Raw genomic sequence first — 21,890 nt, forward strand, 5'->3', positions numbered from 1 at the left:
CTTCTGACATACGTATCAAACACATATTGATTAGGTTTACAATTGTGGTTTCCTATATATATCCTTGGAGTACAATTAAAGAGTAGCTCCATTACCTTCATTTCTAATTGTTTAATTTCCCTGGATGAGCTACCATATCAAAGCAGGGACCCTCGGTGGTATTGACTTCCTTTGGCCAGGCATGGCCAGAGCGTATAAATAAATGAGGGCCAAGCTGCCTGAGGACTTCTGCCCCGAACTGCACTAGTGTGTGTGAGCATATCTGTCTGGACCACACTGCACTGCAACCCTGAGGGCCTATTCACGAGGCCACTACAATACCTACCATTACCATCTCTTCACAGGGTGGGAACAGCAAGTCTCATTGATCCCACCCCTCCTTGAATCGATTTGGGAAAGGGGCGGGGTTCACAAGAGGCTGTGTCATCACATTGATGACTGATCTCAATTGATTCAGCAGCATGCTGATTTCGATTACGGGCCATCCTACCACCCAAAACGCCTTTGACTGCAAGTCCCTGTCACACCATTGCGTGCCTTGTCACTCACTCCTCCAGATAATGCTGCATAAATCATCAGTATTTAAAAGGCATAACAAATTAAGCTGTTATTCATCATGGAACATGTGTGATTTGCCGTACAAACATTTGTCAAGGTGAGGTTATTTGAAAATATTATCTTGTGGTGGTGTTTACGTTCTAGCTAACTTTCTGCAGTCCACCTCTGTTTTCCCACACACCGCTTGAGGACCGCACATTAAGCAACTTTTAAAACTGGACTTTTATTTAAAGCAATTGAGTTTCTCTTTTAACATCATCAGAACGTGCCAGTCCGTGCTCTGTGTAGGAAGGGCAATGTTATTTTAAAGCTAATCGCTTAGCAGGCTTACTTACTGCGACATTTTCTATCTAAAAGTAAGTATACTATCAGTGGTTTATTTCTATAAAAAAATGTAATAAGAGACATTTGCCAAATTCCATTGTAGTTACAGTGTTAGCCTTGATAAGTAGGCAGTCCACTATAAAAACAAATGCTGGCCCCCAGTCTGGCATCTTCTGAGGTGTTCTGTGTTTAGTTCATCCACTCATATAATGTACCTTACATGTATATTTATCTTTCAGAGCCTTGAATGGAAGTGAGCTAGTGGGGGTGAAGCACATTTTGGAACCAGTGTAATTCTGCATTTTGAAGGTCAGTCCATATCTTCCCATTGCTGCCAAGGTCCCCATGACCATCTTGAATAATTAGGCCAGTCAGTTTTGTTTACAATTTTGTGACTTGTAGACTTATCTAGCCTAGTATAAAACCAGGACTACAAGTCTCAGAATTCTAAGAAAAAAACTGGGACTGACGTGCCCATTCACGCATAGACACAGGAAACTTGGGAGCTATGCACCTTACTTGCCACTCTCTGTGGGTAATGCAGGTTATCAGCCATGTCAAACATTGGGAAGGTGGGGTTGTTATTTCTTTATTGTGTTTGTAATGTTACTTACACTGTTGGAAACCTCCCCGGAGCATTCTGGGTAGGATAATCAAAAAATTGAAGTTGCATAAGTAGAACGTAAGGACAGAATGTGAAGCTCCCTTTCTCCACTGTGACTGGGAATCCAAGCTATCTTGGTAAACAAGAATTCATTCTGCAGAGTATAAGGACTGGAGGCTTAACAGATAGTTTACACTGTGCAGATCAGAAGAACATTTACAGTCTTCAATATCTGGAGCATGGAGTGTTCTCATCAAGGCATTTTCCTAGCAGTGTCTGTCGAAGCAAACTAGTGCACTTGAAAAGAAGCATCAGTATTTTATACTTATGTCTCTTCATACAATGAATTGACTCAGTTGCTTTGTTTTCCCGCTCCTTGTAGTTCCAGGTGGGTGTTTATGCCCCACCACTGTCATATTTCACTGGCCACCACTCCTCCCTAATTAATGAAATATAATGTAAACAAACAACTCTCCACCTTCCAATGTTCAGTGCACACCTGATCATACCCACCTCTATTCTCTTGAAGATCTGTACTGCATACATTAGCTCTATTAAATGACCACCTCTGTTCTGTAGTAAGAGGAGAATATTAATGTTAAACATGATGAAATCAAACAAATAATCCATACATTTCAGGTACAGATATTCAACTGAACCCAGGGACCAAGGCAACACCATCCAAAAGAAACCTGCATTTCTAAGAAAGGATGCAGGTGGTGGGGTGGCAAGCAATGCCATAATTATATCATCTTTATGCCCACAATAGTGACAACTATTCCGGTAACTCACCCCTGCAGCACTACACATTCCCAAACAGTATGGCCAAACATGACTACTGCTTGAATTGGAGTTCTCTTTGATTATCTATGGCATCAAATCTGCTTGCTTCCTGTCTATCTTTCTCCAGTTCGCTCTGTGCCTGTACTTGTGTGAAGTGGTGACACATTGTGAACCACTAACCTGTAAGACCTTGAACTTGATAGGGAACGTCATCCATGTTAAATTCAGTTCTTTGCACCTCTTCTTGCCATCATTATAGGAGGACCTTTAATTTTGCACTGCCTGCTTATAGCCAGGAAAAGCTTAAGGGTCATGTTTTCATACCGGAATGGACCTTTCTGTATGCAACCTCGAGAACAGCATCCCTATTGATATATATATATATAAATAGGTGACCTGTAATTGAGAATAGTCTGCTGATGGTAGAATCTTTCTTCTCTTGGTCAGGGGCTTGGGCACACCCATGAATTGTGTGTGGGGCAATGAGGAACTCCCCCTGCAATACCAGTTCTGGGACAAGTTGCCCCCAAAAGGGATTTGTTAGAAATGGGGTTTTTGGTTGGCAGTCAGATTGCCCTCTGTCCAAGCAAGAACCCTCACTCTAGTCAGGGTAAGTCACACACAATCCAAATTATCCTGTGCCCACCCTCTGGTAGCTTGGCACGAGCAGTCAGGCTTAACTTAGAAGGCAATGTGTAAAGTATTTGTGCAATAAATCATACAATAACACAATATAGCACCACAAAAATACACCACACAGTGTTTAGAAAAATATATAATATTTATCTGGATATTTGCAGGTCAAAACGATCAAAGATGCAATATGAATTTGTAAAGGTATCACTGAAAAGTGATATAAAGTGTCTTAAGTCTTTCAAAAAGCAAACAAAGTCTCTTTCAAGCACAAAGTACCTGGTTTGGAGTGGAAAAACTCCGCAGAGGGCCGCAGAAGAGGAGATGTATGGAAAAATGGTGTGTGCGTCGGTTACGCCCCTTCAGACACGGACTTGCGTTGTGATTTTTCACGCGGGGAGACGTGCGTCATTCTACGGAAGGAAAAATGGTGTGTGCGTCGGTTTCGCCCCTTCACACACGGACTTGCGTTGTTATTATTCACTCGGGGAAGACGTGCGTTGTTTTCCGGCACGAGGACCGTCAACTTCTGTGGGTCGCGGGATTACTAGATGTCCCAGTGTCTGTGCGTGGATTCCTCGGCTTGTCATCTGGCTGCGCGTCGTTCCAGGAGGCTGTGCGTGGAATTTTCTTTCTCACGGCAGGCGTTGCGTCGATTTCCTCTCTGGAAGTCGGGCGGTGTAGTCCATGCGAGGACGTGCGTCAAAGTTCCGGTCGCACCGCAGGCGTCGCGTCGAGCGGCGCCTCTCTGGATCAGCGTGCAGTATATTTTTCACCGCGGAGCAAGCTGTGCGTAAAATTTTACGGCGCACGAGGAGTCCAAATGAAAAAGATACGTCTTTTTGGTCCTGAGACTTCAGGGAACAGGAGGCAAGCTCTATCCAAGCCCTTGGAGAGCACTTTTGCAGCCAGACAAGAGTTCAGCAAGGCAGCAGGCCAACAGCAAGGCAGCAGTCCTTTGTAGAAAGCAGACAGGTGAGTCCTTTGAGCAGCCTTCTTGGCAGGATGCAGGTTCTGGTTCAGGTTTCTTCTCCAGCAAGTGTCTGATGTGGTAGGGCAGAGGCCCTGTTTTATACCCAAATGTGCCTTTGAAGTGGGGGAGACTTCAAAGAGTGGCTAAGAAGTGCACCAGGTCCTCTTTCAGTTCAATCCTGTCTGCCAGGGTCCCAGTAGGGGGTGTGGCAGTCCTTTGTGTGAGAGCAGGCCCTCTACCCTCCCAGCCCAGGAAGACCCATTCAAAATGGAGATGTATGCAGGTGAGGCTGAGTACCCTGTGTTTGGGGTGTGTCTGAGTGAATGCACAAGGAGCTGTCAACTAAACCCAGCCAGACGTGGATTGTAAGGCACAGAAAGATTTAAGTGCAAAGAAATGCTCACTTTCTAAAAGTGGCATTTCTAGAATAGTAATATTAAATCCAACTTCACCAGTCAGCAGGACTTTGTATTACCATTTTGGCCATACTAAATATGACCTTCCTACTCCTTTCAGATCAGCAGCTACCACTTCAATACTGTATGAGGGCAGCCCCAATGTTAGCCTATGAAGGGAGCAGGCCTCACATTAGTGTAAAAACGAATTTAGGAGTTTTACACTACCAGGACATGTAAACTACACAGGTACATGTCCTGCCTTTTACCCACACAGCACCCTGCTCTAGGGGTTACCTAGGGCACACATTAGAGGTGACTTATATGTAGAAAAAGGGGAGTTTTAGGCTTGGCAAGTACTTTTAAATGCCAAGTTGAGGTGGCAGTGAAACTGCACACACAGGCATTGCAATGTCAGGCCTGAGACAAGGTTAAGGATGCTACTTAAGTGGGTGGCACGCCAAGTGCTGCAGGCCCCCTAGTAGCATTTAATCTACAGGCCCTGGGCACATATAGTGTACATTACTAGGGAATTATAAGTAGATTAAATAGTCCAATCAGGTATGATCCAAGGTCACCATGTTTAAGGGGAGAGAGCATATGTACTTTAGCACTGGTTAGCAGTGGTAAAGTGCGCAGAGTCTAAAAACCAGCAGAAATGAGGACAGAAAAAGAGAAGGAGGAATGCAAAAAGTCTGGGGATAACCCTGCAGAAGGGCCATTTCCAACAGGATTGATCCACTCTTGCTACAAAGACAATGGCAGGACCCAGCTGAGATGTGAGTAACACCTTCCTGTGATAGGGGCTGTCCCTTTCAAGCTTGTACAGTTGGTGGCCACCTCTCCCTGGCCATCCTGTCAGGAGGAGGTCACACTCCTCCCACCCAATGCCTTTTGTGCCCTTTTCTGAGTGTAATTCACAACTCTCAGAAAGCTGCCAGGTGATATTCAGGAATTATCTCTGAAAGGATGACTAGAGGCTTTTAGGCAGGGAAATGCAATTTTTCTAAAAAAAATATTTTCAAAATAGTGAATCCACCATCAGATTCAATTTTAAATTCCTATTTATTTGAGTCTTTGAATCATAGTTCTAGCTATTCTCAAACCAAAGTTACATATTATTAATTGAAATAATGTAATTCCTGGTCTTTTCTATTGGGATACCCAGCCTTGCTGCAGAAAGGATTTTTCACTGACAAGGCATGTAAGAATGAAGTACACGGCCTTCTTTTTAAATATGATGCACCATGCCATATAGGCATTTAGGACTTACCGTAGAGGTGACTTATAAGTCACCTCTAACGGCCTGACAAAAGGCTTATTTTGCCAGGTCGAATTTGCATTTTAAAACTGCACACCCAGGCTGCAGGGGAAGGCCTAAAGACATGCTATGCGTTGTCACCTTAGTTGTGAGACAAATAGATGCTGTAGTCCACTCGTGACATTCAGCCACAGGCCCTGGACACACAGAGTGCCATATTCTAGGGACGTATAAGCAAGTTAAATATGCCAGTCAGGGAATAGTCGATTTTATATGTTTTTAGAGCTCAGAGCACATACACTGGGCTCTGGACCACCGTGCTTCAGTGTTAAAAAAAATCCATACACCAGGACCATCAGCCTATAAATTGGGGGGTGAACATGCAAAAAGTGGCAGTGCCTTCTTCGCACTTTTACTAACTGCAAGTTGAATGTTTTCGGTGTCTTTTCACAAAGGCATGTACGACACCCCTAGTACTACATCACTTACTCATAAATCACTTTATGTTTGGCTTCACAGAGTTGAAGCATCACATGGTCCACAAGTTAGAACTCATGATATGGAAAGAATCTTACTTGGAATTGATTCATGAATAGCAGCGTTTTGACTTGAGCACCAATATAGCAAGCTAGGGTTTAGCCATCCATTTTAAAACCAGCTAGGAGCTGGTCGTACATCAGAGGGTAAAACACTGAGCGCCATAACCATGTATAAGACATGGTCATAAAAATCATGTGCATATGTTATACCTGATTCCTATTTTCAAACATGAAATCACGTACTGATACGTGGCAGATGCCACGTGCATATTTCAATGACTTCAGGAAAATTGTGTCCCCTTATTAGCGCCCTACTTCAATTTACTTTCTCTCCTGTTATCTTCAGAGTGTGTGAAATTGTAAAGGAAAGACACTGACATATCCTACTACAGCATCAGAGTTCACAAAGAAAACAGCTCATGCTGTAAACCACAGTTAAAAACCTATGCTGAGCTGCCGCAATTAACATCTATGTATATCATCTTATGCAGGATACATTCATCTATTCAACCTTTTCAGAAATACACCTGAAGTATCCTCACTCTTCACAATTTACATGTATGGCACTTTCAGGATTAATCAATTTAGCATCTTACAATGTAGGGATCATGGAAATGTAAGAATAGTAAAGTAAGCAAATCTTGACTGAACAGACCTTCCCATTGATTTCCTGGACAAAGCCTTTTGTGGAATTTCCCACGAAGTTACTAAACTCCACATATGTACCTTGGCAACATGTATATGTAGATCATATATAAATGTGATGTTAAGAATATCAAACCTTTACTTGGCCCCACCAACTTACCTCCACCTTACTTTGGTAGTACATATTCTATGGCATTTTGTAGCACAATATGTGTGTGCTCGATATGCTGACACACTAGTGAATCACAAGGTTTGCTGAATGAGTTGTTGTGGTTCATGCGTCATCGATGTGCATTATTCCTGAGTGTCCTGGCCGGATTCCAGTATTGAAACATGCATATACATAGCAAAAAGAGCTTTATGATTAACAAATACGTTTTTCTGTGCATTAATCTTAGAAATACATGAGTAGGTTACACTTTAGGCTGTTTTGCAAATCAAGCCTGAATACCCAGGTGAAGCACAATAGAGGAAGACATTATTGATCACAGAAAAAGCTTGGTGAACGAGCAACATATGTGGGGTCCCAGAACATGACTCTGCGCTTGAACAAACTGAGTTTGGGGAATTATTTAGCTTTCTGGTGCGTGGTTGCCATGTTACTCGGGGCAGGAGAATGTAAGATTAGTAGAGTTTAGCCCAGATTAAATTTTCATTACTCCCACAAAATCTTAAGAAATGTGTGCATTTTACGTTGCATGAGTTTTGCAAGATTACATGACATAAGAGGGTTATGAAAATGTGCGTGATTTTCATCTGTAGAAAACATTACTGAGCATAAAATGTCTTGCATGAACAGTGAAACAATGCAGTACAATAATTTTCTCCTTGAGCTATTCTCATGACAATATCTGAATAACTGTTGAACAAGAGGTTAGCCCTCCAGTTCAAATTTCATGAGACAAAAGGGTATATTTAAGAAAAGCGTCGCTGCACTCAGCGTAGCAACACTTTCCTTGCGCCCCTTAGCACTCCCCTACTGCCACCATGTGTGGGCCCTATTTAAAATACGGTGCACCATGCAGCAGGGTAGGGGCAATAGTGTCAGAATTTTGACACTATTGATGACTTGTTCAGGGTTAGAGTGAAAATTCTGGTGCTAACCCTGAACCGTACATAGGGACCCATTATAAATAATGGTGTTCCTCTTTTTAACACCTGCTCTGCGAAGGTGTTAAAAATGCCAGAAAAAAATTACACAAAGACATCGCTTAGATTGCTTTGCACAATTTTTTCACCCCCCCCAAAAGGGAGACTGCCCCCTTGCATGCATTATGCCTGGCACAGATATAGGGGGTCATTCCGACCCTGGCGGTCCATGACCGCCAGGGCCGGGGACCACGGAAGCACCGCCAACAGGCTGGCGGTGCTTCCAGGGCCATTCTGACCGCGGCGGTAAAGCCGCGGTCAGAAAAGGGGAACCGGCTGTTTCCCGCCGGTTTTCCCCTGGCCCAGGGAATCCTCCATGGCGGCGCTGCTTGCAGCGCCGCCATGGGGATTCCGACCCCCTTCCCGCCACCCTGTTTCTGGCGGTTCTTACCGCCAGGAACAGGATGGCGGGAACGGGCGTCGTGGGGCCCCTGGGGGCCCCTGCACTGCCCATGCCACTGGCATGGGCAGTGCAGGGGCCCCCTAACAGGGCGCCATGAAGATTTTCACTGTCTGCTTTGCAGACAGTGAAAATCGCGACGGGTGCAACTGCACCCGTCGCACCCCTGCAACTCCGCCGGCTCCATTCGGAGCCGGCTTCCTCGTTGCAGGGCCTTTCTCGCTGGGCCGGCGGGCGCCCTTTTGGCGGTCACCCGCCGGCCCAGCGGGAAAGCCAGAATGGCATCCGCGGTCTCCTGACCGCGGAGCGGCCATTTGGCGGTGACCGCATGGCGGGCGGCGACCGCCGCCCACCGCGGTCAGAATGACCGCCATAATGTGGTGTGAATGGTTACAAAGTAGCATCACTTTGTTAATATGGCACAGTGTTTTTGGCCATCTAACGCCAAATTAGCCTAAAAAAATGACACTAATGTGTTGTTTCATGGCGCTAGGCCCTCTTGAAACTGGGCCAAAGTAACATACACATGTTGGAAAATGTCCAAATAATTTCATCTAATTTTTGTAGATATCTGCAACGTTTGACAAAAACATTTATGATTTCATCCACCACTACATGGAAGTGTCAGAAATATTCTCCAATAATTTATAGGAACCCCAATGTCACTGAATGAATGAATGAAAACATTTGTAGAGTGCACAGTTGCAATGAACAGGATTCCACTCATTTTATTTGATTTCAAGGGTAAAGAAGCTCACACGTTTGAAAACATGCTTACCTTTTTCTGTTCCTACCAATGTTTAAATGTCATTGTGGGACTTTTTTCTCCCACTTTCTCTTGCACTCTGTAGTGCACTGATACCCGTGGGCTGTGTTGCAAATAGTAATAAAAGAACGTCAGTTCCTTCCAAACAGATTATCACATGGCTTTGGTATACATATGACTTTTCAGCTGCTGTATACTGTCGACAACACGTTTGATATTTTGTGAGGTTGGAGGTAAGATTAACTCAAAAATTAAATCACTAAAATTATTTTAAAATGAGAACAATTGACTCCCAAATGGAAGCAGTACACTAATGAATCTTCATAATGCAAAACATAAGAGAAACCTTTACATTGCCATAGGAAAATTTCCACTAATTTTGCTTTTGAAAGTCTTTTTTGTTCATCTAATGAGGGCCACCTCACCATGACTGATCCTGGCGTGAAGGGCCAGTGGTCCCATTTCACGAGCAGCACCCCTGTTTTGATCATAGAAATTTGAAGTCATGTCATCCGCTTCTTTTTAATTATACCATATTCTTTACATCTGTCCTGCTAAGTAACTCTAATTGAAATAGCACCGGCGTGAATTTTTGTAATGTTCCCCCCAAGACATCCCGAAAGTGGCTCACGCGAGAAAACAGACTGAAGTCACAGCTGGAAGCACGTCAGGGATCATTTCCATTTTTACATGATTAATTTGAATTTAATATCTTAAATCAAAACCTGATTAATTTAAATAAAATTTTGATGGTGCCCTGCTTCTAATATACATTGCAGTAATTAGATCCGGCTTAATGTGATTTTTTTACATAATTAAAAAAGAGAGGAAGTCAAGTGGAACAATGTAGTGTTGGTACAAATCTGTCTAAATATATAAGGGATTATTGCACGGAACATTACTCAGGTGAAAAAAGGTTGTAAATACCGGGATATGTGAAAGGTTAGCCATATATCATTCATACCATTCTGCATAATCTAGTTCTAATGAAGAACATATTTTGTGATAGAGCAACGTGAGGTGCAATACACGTTGAGACTGAGTGGCTGTAATTAGTAAGCGCCCAACATAAAATGTCAGAAATCGAAAAGATAAACAGATTAGAATCGCTGAAAGTAAAAAATAAATCGATTTGGATATTGCTTGTGCAAGAGGTGCTGTTTTTTCTAGCTAGTTGTAAACATTTGCTTAGAGTAGTGATCATGCATACTGCCAAATATTCGCAATATGTGAACGTTCCACAGTGTGACATAAGCACACCAGTGGAGTGCAAGTTTTTATTGCACAGCAAAGTGTGGATTCGTTTCAACTACTGGCCTACCTATGGTATGCAGAGATGTATGCTTTTCCTTCGTTTACTCTTGCAGTATTTCTTCCTTGGTACCTGGAAACATTTTCCTCAGACATGCAAAATGGCGTTAAAAATGGATGTGCCATTTCCCCGCAAGCTAAGTTCAATGCAGTTTTCCTCATGAATTCATTTTGATGATCTTTGTTTATTGGGATAGCTTCTAGTGAACGTAGATCATAATGTTAACACGAAAAACAACAATTAGAATGCTATGTGTAGTAATAGTATGAAAGACACGAATCACTGGGAATTTCAGAGGCAACAGTCGGATTTTTTCCACACCTCTACGAAAGGTGTGAGCGTCCAACAGGAGCAGAGCATATGTAAGTTAATGGCTATTTACAGGTGATTGATCAACTAACGGCATCAGATGTGTTAATTTCATCTATTTAAACAAAACAAGAATTACTCAATTTAGCAAGGAGGGGCAATTTAGAAACGAAATAATAACCTTTTAATTACGACTTTTATGCAGGTCCTCGTCTCCAGATTCACAAAAATTCGATGGCCCGTGAAAACCATAGATTTTCATAACCTAGGAAGAACTGTAAACCGACCACTGTTGCTGCTGCTGAACATCTTCCATTTTACATGTAGGAGTAAGGTACACCTTTACTTTTTTGTGCACTTAGAAAAAACATCTTTGTGGAGGAAATTGTGGAGAAATGCCTTCTCCTACACCCCCGGAAGAATTTATGGTTATGATGGTTGTTTTTCACACCCATCTTTCACATTTACTCCCCACCTTTTGCTATTACATTTAGGTTGTCATAGAGGGTATGACAAATCACTGAGGAGGATTGTGAAAACCTTCTCATAGGCTATCCTTCCAGCCATTCTCTCAGAAACCCACGTTACCATGCATAACTCTAAAAAAATGGGGCAGGTGTACAAAGCGATAGAGCGTGTGCTAATTGTTAGTTATTCTTACATACATACTTAAGTTTCGCCTCATCCTGCATTGCCTGAAACTAGTCAATGGTACATAGCCTAAGATTGTCTTATACTTGAAATATAGGTAATCACAAAACACAAGAATTTATGTCAATGTCTGTGGATGACATTTATGTAAGTTACACTATGCACAGCACACACCGCAGGCACAAACAACAATTAGGAAATTGAAGATAAAAAAATGAAGTAAACATTTTTCTCTGCCCTAAAATATTTTCGCACACTACATCTTTCCTTCCTATACCCACTATGTGAAAATGTGTTGGATTTATTTTCTTTCACATGTGGACATCCACTCTTACTCCACCAATATGTGCTTTCCATTTAAGACAAGATCTGCCTTTTCAAAAGTTTGTGAATTTCCTTAAGGTTAAGAGCTTAGGGTAGATGCCAGTATTCAAAGAACACTGACTATCCCGTCTCATCATATAAAATAATCCCACTGAACACCTGTCATGAACAGTTGGGTTTGTGGATTTGAAAAGCTTTGCCCTGGTATACCACTTCCATTGTTAGACTTCAATTATTCTGTTAAAAGCAATTTCAAAAAGTTTACCTACATGTCTCATAGATGCACATATTCTGAGCACTCGTGTGTTATACATAGAAAGATACAAGATATGCAACCATTTGATCGTAGATCCCTCTGTCAAAAGTTCCATGGACTGGCAGAGGCACGCATGCCTTTATTTGGCATAACATTACTGTTTCTTATTTTGTAGAAAATTTACATGTGCAGACATTTGTTTCTTTGGACCAGATGCTTATGCATGACTTCTATTTTATATGTGTTAATGCATATGTATCTTTGGATTTCACAAGCTGGCATTCTTAGAAAGATAACCTGGCACATGTATTGTGCTTCAATTTAGCCCCGGATGCTGGTAATGACTGTTATATGTTTGTTGCACAACTCACATGTCATGTATGATATTTATATTTTTATAGCTCAAGAGATTGACCTTGTGATTTTAAAAAAATAAGGACATTTGTATTTTAGTGTCTTTTTCAGATTTGAGACTTGTACATATAACTTTCCCCTTCACAAATAGGCCCCTTTGTTTGATGAAAATATTCATTAGCTGAGAAATGTCCACGTTGTACATTTCCTATGCATGTGTGAATGTTTGTTTTTTCGGTATGTTGACAGCATGTTTGATAGCCTAATTTTAATCTGTGTGTACAATATGGTGTCGTTTGCCTAGGCCTGAAGACATTTTGACACTTAAACTCCACAGTAGATACCTCCCAGTCCCATCCAGCCCACCATAGTTTGACACTTCAAGCAATTCTACTTTTGGGTTAGGGGTCGTAACCCCTGGCCAAATCTATACACAAAATTGCAGCAAAAACAGCACATTCCCATTCTCATATGCAGTAACCCATCATATTTACATCTTTATCTACGTGTTGATGTCTAACTTTAACAGAGATGCTAATACATGGATTTTTACTAACCATATCTAAACTTGGTCCTACGTATCCACATATTGTCCTTCAAGTGAGATCATGACTAGTCTCAGTGTCTCCTGCTCTGGAACTTCCACCAGTATTTCTTATTACATTTCTTTGATTTTTAAATGTCATTGTGGTAGGTGGACTGGAGTTTGAGTAGGGGCTTAGTTATTTTTTTGCATTTAATTTTTCTACTTTTTGTAAAGTAAAAATGTTGCACAGTTCAGTATGTTTCCTCCATTTGTTACATTTGCAATATTAATTTATTGTACTAAGTGGCCTAGTCTTCCAACGGGCCATCCAGCCAGTACGCCCAGTGCTTGTCAGCATTTCTTGAAAGACATTTTTCTGCAGTATATGTTTTTTAAAACATCATTTAGGGCAGGGATTACATTGGATTAAATTAAAAATGTTGACAATTTTTTTGTATTTGATGTTTGTTTCTGCAAAAAGGGTATACATGGGGTACTATTTGATGCCATAGGAGGATGTGTGTTTTTTATAACTCAGTTAATTTTCCTATTTGGCTTTGCTGATTTAATGGTAGTGTTTTCTTCAGTGTTACCATGCCACTTTTTCTGGACAGTATGTGTATGAGTGTGTTTGTCATTCACCACCATTTTCTTTGTTCTCCATCCCATATGGCCAGGGGCCATTTTGTGTAATGTGTGTCCATAGGCCTGAATGTGTTCTTAGTTCTCCATGCCCCCTTGCTCGCTTTTGTTGTTTGACCATGTGGCTGGGGGCATTTTTCTGCAGCCAGTCAGTGTTTTTTTTGTCATATGCTTGCATGTGTTCTTTGTTCTCCATGCCTCCCTGCTCGCTGTTGTTGTTTAACTATGTGACTGGCAGCCATTTTGCACATCCAGCCATTGTACTTTTGCCAGAAGCTTGCATGTGTTCTTTGTTCCCCATGCCTCCTTGCCAGCTGTTGGCGTCTGACCATGTAGCTGATGGACATTTTGTGCATCCAGCCAGTGTGCTTTTGCTATACGCGTGCATGTGCTCTTTGTTCCTCATGCCTTCTTGCTCGCTATTGTTGATTGAGCATGTGGCTGATGGCCATTTTGTGTAACCAGCCAGTGTGTTTTTGCCATAGGCTTGCATGTGTTATTTTTTCTCCATGTCTCCTTGCTCGCTGTTATTTTTTGACCATGTGCTGGTGGCCATTTTGTGCATCCAGCCAGTGTGCTGTTGCCATAGGCTTGGATGGGTGTGATATCAGTTAATTATATGCTGGAAGATCATTGTAGAATGTGTGTATCATGAACATGATTTTATGATGAAAAGTGCTTTATATTACATGCATTTTTTTGCATTTTCCATTCACATCTCCTTCCCTCACAATAGGTTTCGCAATACTCCCTTACAAACACCAGCAATTAATTATCCTTTTTTAGTTTCTTTTCTCTTTTAGTTTCTATTTAGTTTTTTAAAATTTTTATGCCTCGATCCATCATCCACCATAGGTACACAGCCAGATAATCACATTTCTTTTTTAGCCACAATTCCATTTCTTCCTGGACACCCTGCCTGTCAAAGAGTAGTTGCACTGCACACACTTCAGCATTATTCATTTAAAAAAAAAAGATTATTCATTTCCCACTGGACCAACTTGCTTGCCATGGGCGCACACTAACCTTCATTTTTTTAAGGATCATTCCATTTTCCCATGTACCTTTCTGACTGAGGAGGTGTCTCCTTTAGCATAGATGCACATAAAGCAATGGGCTACGTCTGTGTGTTGTGTTATCCTGAATGGAAATTACATTCCAAGGTATGGTGGTGCGGTTTGAGATCCAAATGGTAAGATAAATTGTAATTTATTACCTAAGTAACCAAACACGCTAAATTAGATTGCCTTTGTCTGTACTAATTCAAACTGCGACAAAGCCATGTTTCACTGAAAGTGTTTCTTGCTTGTTTGATGTTAGGTGAAAAAGAGAAGAAGAAACATCACCCACAATACTGCCCAAAGAGAACCCCCGTACAGTGATGTCAGTCCCCCATTCTGTTCTACTTGTGCAGCTTAGTGTAACTTCCAACTGAGAGTTTTATGATGGCTCCAAAGAAAGGTGCTGTCAAGAAAGTGGGCAGTGAGAAGAAGCAGCTTTCCACCTGTGGTGTGCTGGCCCACTGAGAAAGTACTTCTCCAAAGTTTGGACTTTTTTTTTCTTGGCAAACAGGAGAAGAACATTGCAATATGCTCCATTTGCCACACAAGTGTTCAAGGTAAGCCCGGTTCACATTATGGTACTGGAGGTCAAATGACCATATGGGAAAACATCACTCAATCCAGTGGGACAAGCACCTTAAAACCTTTTTAAACGTGGTCTTGGTGAAGGTGAGGAGAGGTGGAAAACATCAGCTGCAAGTCCAATCACAAGGGAAGGTCATAAGGAAGCAGAGGGTGACATATTCATGCAAAACAGCCCTGTCTCCAGTCTTGTGCCTGAGTCACCTGCCTCAGCGACCTCACAATGGCAAAAGACTGATGGAGACACCAGGGCATACAGTGACTGCCCCAAGGCGCACATTGAGTCTGCCACCACTTATTTCTTGAAAGCCACTTTCATTATTGGTACCAGAAAAGAAGAAAAACAAGGTTACTTTTATGGGCATGTTTAGGCAGGAGGAGCCCTACGATCGCAACCACCCACTGGCACATTTGTACAATGGGAAGTTAGCAAAAATGTTAGCACTGGACCTCCTGCATTTTTCTTTTGTGGAAGGAGTGGGATTCTTAGAATTTGTGGTGGCCATCTGCCCGAAATATCCAAGTCCAAGTCAGATCAATTTAGCCAGAGTTGCTGTTCCAGTGCTGCATCACAATGTGCTACTTTAGGTGGACAAGCTTTGCATCAAAGTGTTGTTCACACTATCCACCTGAAGACAGACATGTGGACCAGCTGGCAGGTGAATGATTAAATGTGCATCACTTCACACTGGATCTCTTTTCCGGGGGAAATAAAACAACTATCCACAGGTCTTGGCACTGAAGACAGTTTTAAGAGTGCTTGGCGGAATGCAACAGTAGCCATGTTCATCATGGGGAAATCACATACAGTTACAAACATCTTGGATACATTTAATAGCAAGATAAATGGATGGCTGTGACCCAGAGGTCTCTGAATTGAAATTGTTGTCACAGACAATGGCAGTAACATAGTCAAGGCCATAGCTGGTTATAGTGGGTAGTGGCTATTTCAGGGTCCTGTGTTTGGTGCATTGCGTCAACCTAGTTGTGCATGAGTTTCTCAAAAAAGAAGACCTAGTCAGCACCATACAGACCACTTGTAGAAGAATATGCACTCACTTCAGCCATTCTTGTAAAGCCCAGAAGTAGTTGCGGATTATTCAGCATGCTAATAGAGTACCAGTCAAAGCCCTCATACAGGAGATGCTTATACTTTGGAACTCGATCTATTAAATGCTGCAATGTCTGTGTGAGCAATACAGAAAATCAATGACTATGGCCCTCATTACAACCCTGGCGGTCGGTGGAGAAATGACGGTAATACCGCCAACAGGTCGGTGAAAAAAACAATTGCATTATAAGCATGGCGGTGACCGCCATGCTAAACCGCCACTTCTCCACTCCGACCGCCAGGGTGGTAACGACCCCTGGGCTGGAGACGTCGGTCTCCAGACCAGGGGCTGTCACTTCACCGCCAGCAGTATCACGACCCGCATACCGCCATGGATTTCGTGGGGTTCTGTCCCGCGGTAGGCACTATCAGTGCCAGAGAATTCCTTCCCTGGCACTGATAGGTGTCTCTCCCACTCCCCTCCCCCACCCCTGAGTCTTCCCCCCACACCCTGACCCCCATGCCACCCCCCAAAAGTGGCAGGAACCCCCTCCCCACCCCCCACAACATCAACACACACACCCCCACACGCACATTAACACTACAACTAAACATACCCACACACATACAGACATTCCAAAAGACACACACACAGACATACATGCACACATACTCACAGACATACACGCACACATACACGTACACATACTCACAGACATGCACACATTTTCAAAACACACAACACACACCCGCATGCATACATGCACTCACACACCCCCTCTACACAGGCACACCCCCGTGCAGGCACACAACACACAACACCACCCCACCCCGCTCCCCTAACGGACGATCACCTTACCTGGTCTGGTGATCCTCCGGCAGGGAACGGGATCCATGGGGGCTGCTCCGTTGCCAGCTCCCCGTCACCAGAACACCGCCACACCGAATCATGGGACGTGATTCGGTAGGCGGTGTTCTGATGATGTGGCGGTGGTGGTGGAGCAGCGTCCACTTCCCCCCGACTGCCAGTATGGCTGCTGGCGGCTCTCCATCCGAAAAAGGATGGAGGGCTGACAGCAGTCATAATACGCTGTGCGGAAAACCGCCTGCACTGGCGGTCTTCAGTACGGCGGTACCTCAACGGTCTTGGAAAAAGACCGCCGAGGTTAAAATGAGGGACTAAGTCATTCAAAAAGGAGGGGTTGCAACTGGGAAAGCTATGCCCATGGTTGCGGAATAAGAGGGCCTAGTCTAATGCCTGACACAAATGCTACTCCCTTTTGAGGTTTTCACATGGGAAGTTAGCAAGGAGAACAGTTCGATGGGCAAATCTTTCCCCATTGTTGCATCTGCTGCATAACCAGTTGAAGAAGGTGTCTAAAGGGTTGGCAGTTGTAGGTGTGAATGAAAATGCAGAAGCGCATGCTTTGGTTGAGTGCTTTATCCTTTGCTTGGCTTGTAAGGCAAGGTTGCAAAATGACATCATCTTGTCCAGAGAGTACATCTGTGCCACACTACTTGATCAATGGTATACAAAAAGTCTGTCCATTTTCGTTTTTTTTCTGAAGGTTATGTTTCCAAATACAATAGGTGGATTGTTGAGCAAGCCAGAGACAAAGAAGAAGAACAGCTGGAACTTAGAGTCCCACTCTGCAGCTCTGGGGTACTGCCTTCAACTTCCAGAGAGAGCAGTCTTGTCTCACAACAGCCAACACCCAGCAAGAAGAAGAAAGGCAACAGCAGCAACAGAAGAATTGGACTCAACCTCTCCGTTGGCTTGGTTTCAAGTGTCAAGTCTTAAGTCCAGTGTAGAGGTGAAGGCAAAAGAGGTCAAGCAAGTGCATCACCAATGACCATTCAGAGGATGTTCCAGGATAATCTGGATGACCGAAAAGAGGTCTATGTGGATCGAAACCTATTGGTGTATTGGTATAAGAAGATGCGTCAATGGCCAGATTGGAGTTGGACCAGTGCACAGTGAAGAAGTCTCCACAATTCATTCATGGCATTGGAGACAATGCCTGCCTCTCTTGCATGCCCACCCTTATTTTGCATCACTTAGCAAGGGTGCCCCCAGAAAATAATTGATTTGCAAGACTACCAATGCCAAATCTAAATGTATCAAAGATAACATTGTGTACGTACCACCAGCTTGGATTGGAAGAGGTAACTATAACTGTTGCACCAATGAGTGAGTGATTGTGAGTGATGATCAATTATTTATGTGGTGGCAGACAGTAAGGGAGGGTGTTCAACTAATAGTAAACTTGATTTCAATGAATTGCAATGTTTGGGGCCTGAATGGTGATTATTTTTCCTGAAGGTGAGTGGCATTTAGAAAACTTACATAGCAAAAACATTACCTGTACAGTCCACTATTTTTCTGCTTCTACAGAGACAGTCCAGTCACTTTAGTTAACAAACACAAATCCCTACAAAATACTGTAATTATTTTCTGTACTGGTTCTTCAGCTGCAGTGCACTACAGGTCTATCTCCTCGGTCAGGACTAAGACGAAGTTACTCGGAGTCAGGAAGAGGTTGGAAGGACTCAGGGTGGGGCTACCTCAACAGCTTGAAGAAGGATGTTATTGATCTCAATGATGAGTACTCTGGGGCCTAGTACTCAGCTATGTGGAATAGAAGGAGATGCATTGCTTTGGGTACTGCTGAGTGTGTGTGCTGCACTGCTGGCAAGCGTGAAATTCCTCTTGTTTTTGCTCTGCCTCTGAGTCTTGTTAGTGCACTCCTCATGAAGCTTGCCTTCCTTCTGACCTTCTCCGTGACTCTACAATACCGTTTCTGTTTTATAATCCGCAGGCCCTCTACTCTCCTACATGAATGAAAGGTGAAAGCTGAGCTCAGCACTCCTGCTTACCTATAGGACCAGTTCAGACAGGAACCCGAGTGACAGACATTCCCGAGGGAAAGACAGATGCACTGCCCTTTGGCAACATAGAATCATTTTTCTTTTAACAATCATATTTTTTTAGAACTGGCTGGGTTAAATTCTCTCCTCCATAATTTGATTTTGTCACACCTAGATGGCAGAACATTTAGATGTCTAATAACTTATGTCTCGGAGGCAGGACTATGTTATACTCATTCCTCCATTTCCTTCCACAACAGATTGTTGATGATGTGCTGCTCATCAACCTGAATAATATTGTTATTTTGGGGGGTTTGTATTTGTCCCCAAATCCTCTTTCCAATCTATTCTTCAATCCCCTAACCCCTATCTCTATCCCCAACCAATGTCCAAAATCAATACATTTCAAAATGTCCTCAAAGAAAACAAATGCCCATCCCAAATTCCCAGCCTCTCCATCCACAGCAAACTCCCTCCCATCAAAACATTTTTTTTTTAAAAAGGCTAGAAGAGAGCATTCTTGACGAGGGTCCAGAGATTTTGGATCTGGGCCTCTAGGCATGCCATCCTTTGTCCCAAATGTGCCAGATCGCACAGCAATGGTGCAGCTGGTATGAAAGAATGGTGGCAATGGTGGGTTATGGTTGGGAACCGGTAGCTCCAAGATGCCAGTGACACTGGTGTTGGTGTGGCCTGCAGGCTGGAGCTACCGGGCTGGCTGGGAGAACTGGGCCCCGGAACAGAAGCATGTGCCTGGCTCTCCTCGTCCATCAGCCGCTGATACTGAGCCCTGGTGGTCTCCAGCTTCTGCTGCTCGGCCTCTATCTCCTGCAGGGTCGGTGGTGGTGATGTAGCAGAAGAGTTAGCCATATCAAGAAAGAAAAATAAATAAAAAAGACAAATTGTAAAAAATGTTCTGTGAAAACACTTGTCTTTCACAATATAAGTACATTGCTGGTACCGTAGGGCCATTGGAATTTTTCTTGTGATAAGAAAAGTCATTGGACATGATTTTACCAAATCATGCCTCACATAAAAGCACTGACTGGCTGAAAGAAGGCAGCATAAGACTAAACAAATCAGAATGATTTTTTTCTCTTGGAAAGGATTTCCTAGAAAACGTAAACCACACAGAGACTTTTTGTAGGAATAAAAAACAGATTATTGAGTAGGGTAGTAAGGCATCATCCACTATGGAGTACAAGTATTCTATTGTTGCTGTGCTAAATGACTGAAGGTGTGCTACCTAGTGCATCAGGTACAACTTTGCTGCTCTCTGCCGTACGCAGCTGGGGCAGCTGCGATGGGCAAAAAAGTTGCTTTGATTTTAATGGCCCTGATCTTCTTCAAATGCCTTTTCAATTCTACCCTGACTCCAAAGACTTAGATGATAAATACATCACACACGTCATGTATAACATGCAGATAATAAATAACCTGTCTGCTGTAAGTAGATGGTGGAAAAATGATGCACTGCAATACAGGGAATGGAACGGGATGTATAGATTTTATGGAACATGTTCATCATAGAATATCCCACCCAAAAATAACAAAATCAAAGACACTTTGGCCCTCATTATGACATTGGTAGTCAGCTGACTGCCACACCAGCATTGGCGGTAGTTCCACCGCCAGGCTGGTGGTGAAGACCACCAAATTATGACCACGGCAGTGATCCCTCCATATACAGCCAATGAACCACCTGAACCGCCAGTGAGATCCGGCCACCGACCACAGCGGTTGCCATCTTCAGGCTGGTGGCCGCCCACCATAATATGGCATAGCATACTGCCAGAATTTCTGGGGAGGGACCACCGCCTTGAAAAGCCTGAGGGAAATGAATCATATAAAAGGAGACACCCACCTCCAGAGACACAGAGGACTGTGAGAGGAGTAAAATTTGTTTTGGTACAGTGGGGTGGAATGTGGGAGGAGGTTTGCGAGTGGAGGTAGAGGGAGTGGTTGTAAGAGGTGTAGGTGTGCTGGATTGAGTTAGAGGTGCATGTACAGTGTGTGTGTGTGAGGTGGATGACTGCTGAGTGTCTGAGTGGGAGCATTTATGTGTTTTTGGAGGGGGCAGACATGGTGGGAGAGGACAAATAGGTTGTGTGCATATATGTTGTGGTGGTGTCTGCAAGTGAGGTAGGTGTGCTGCATGTGGTTGCGATGTTAGTGGTGGTCTCTGCGCATGTGGTGAATGGGGTGCTAGTCTGCGTGTCTGCTGTTGTGGTGATGTGGGCAAGGTTATACAAGTGGCAGGATCTGTGACTGCAGATGCACTGCTTGCAGGTGTGAGTGCTGATGTGACTGTGAGGGAGGATGAGGAGGGGAGACAGTGGAGGCAGTGGCTGTTGTTGTGTGTGCACCTAGGTGTTGGCCGTGTGTGTGTGTGCTCATGATGTGATCTGTGGTTCCTGTGCTTGTCTTTGCGAGTCTTGTCTGTTGTCTTGGGTGTATGCTGGTCTGATTGTGTGCATGGAATGGGTAGGGGGAGAGGGCTTTGGGACGGGGAAAAGGTAGTTAGAGAGGGGACGGAAACACCAGGGGCACTGGCTGCCGTCAAAGAGCCTGAAATGATCTCTGTAGGGCAGCCAAGTCACCGTGAATGCTGTCCAGGTAGGCATTGCTGCATCTGGGATGCCAGCCCCTGAATGGCATTCACTACAGTTGACTGCCCTGCAGAGATGGATCTCAGAGGACAATAGCCTCCTCAGTGAGGGCTGCAGGGCTGACTGGGTCAGGGCCTGACCTTCCTGGGGTGAAGCAGATGCCCACCCTCCTGGTGAACGGGCAAGGGCAACTGGGTGGGTGACTACTGGGAGGGCTGTGCTGGTACAGGGGATGGCAGAAGATTATGTAGCTGGGACCAGGGAGCTTCCATTGGAGGAGGAATCAGAGTCTGTAGTCATAGCTCCTCTCTCCCC

The sequence above is a fragment of the Pleurodeles waltl genome, chromosome 9, assembly GCF_031143425.1.
Source record: "Pleurodeles waltl isolate 20211129_DDA chromosome 9, aPleWal1.hap1.20221129, whole genome shotgun sequence".
NCBI classification, from domain to species: domain Eukaryota; kingdom Metazoa; phylum Chordata; class Amphibia; order Caudata; family Salamandridae; genus Pleurodeles; species Pleurodeles waltl.